Source organism: Eschrichtius robustus, chromosome 1 (genome assembly GCF_028021215.1).
Source record: "Eschrichtius robustus isolate mEscRob2 chromosome 1, mEscRob2.pri, whole genome shotgun sequence".
NCBI classification, from domain to species: domain Eukaryota; kingdom Metazoa; phylum Chordata; class Mammalia; order Artiodactyla; family Eschrichtiidae; genus Eschrichtius; species Eschrichtius robustus.
Genome location: NC_090824.1, coordinates 25,216,664 through 25,217,058, shown reverse-complemented (window position 1 = coordinate 25,217,058; position 395 = coordinate 25,216,664). Strand labels below are relative to the sequence as shown.

General features: G+C 52.9%; 1 non-coding gene across 1 annotated transcript; it reads left to right on the top strand.

Annotated features, from left to right (window-relative positions):
* The first annotated feature begins 322 nt into the window (after positions 1 to 322).
* Positions 323 to 395, top strand: TRNAW-CCA (transfer RNA tryptophan (anticodon CCA)). The gene has a single exon. It is a non-coding gene; the product is annotated as a tRNA-Trp (tRNA).

Sequence of the window (395 nt, the reverse complement as noted above, 5' to 3'; positions counted from 1 at the left end):
GCGGTTAAGAATCCGCCTGCCAATGCTGGGGACACGGGTTTGAGCCCTGGTCTGGAAAGATCCCACATGCTGCGGAGCAACTAAGCCCGTGCGCCACAACTACTGAGCCTGTATGCCACAGCTACTGAAGCCCACGTGCCTAGAGCCCATGCTCTGCAGCAAGAGAAGCCACAGCAATGAGAAGCCCCCACACCGCAACGAAGAGTAGCCCCCGCTCGCCGCAACTAGAGAAAGCCCGTGCGCAGCAACAAAGACCCAACATAACCAAAAATAAATAAATAAATTAAATAAATAAAAAAAAAGAACTGTGCACTCCGGGACTTCCCTGGTAGTCCAGTGGTTAAGACTCCAAGTTTCCAATGCAGGGGGCCCAGGTTCGATCCCTGGTCAGGGAA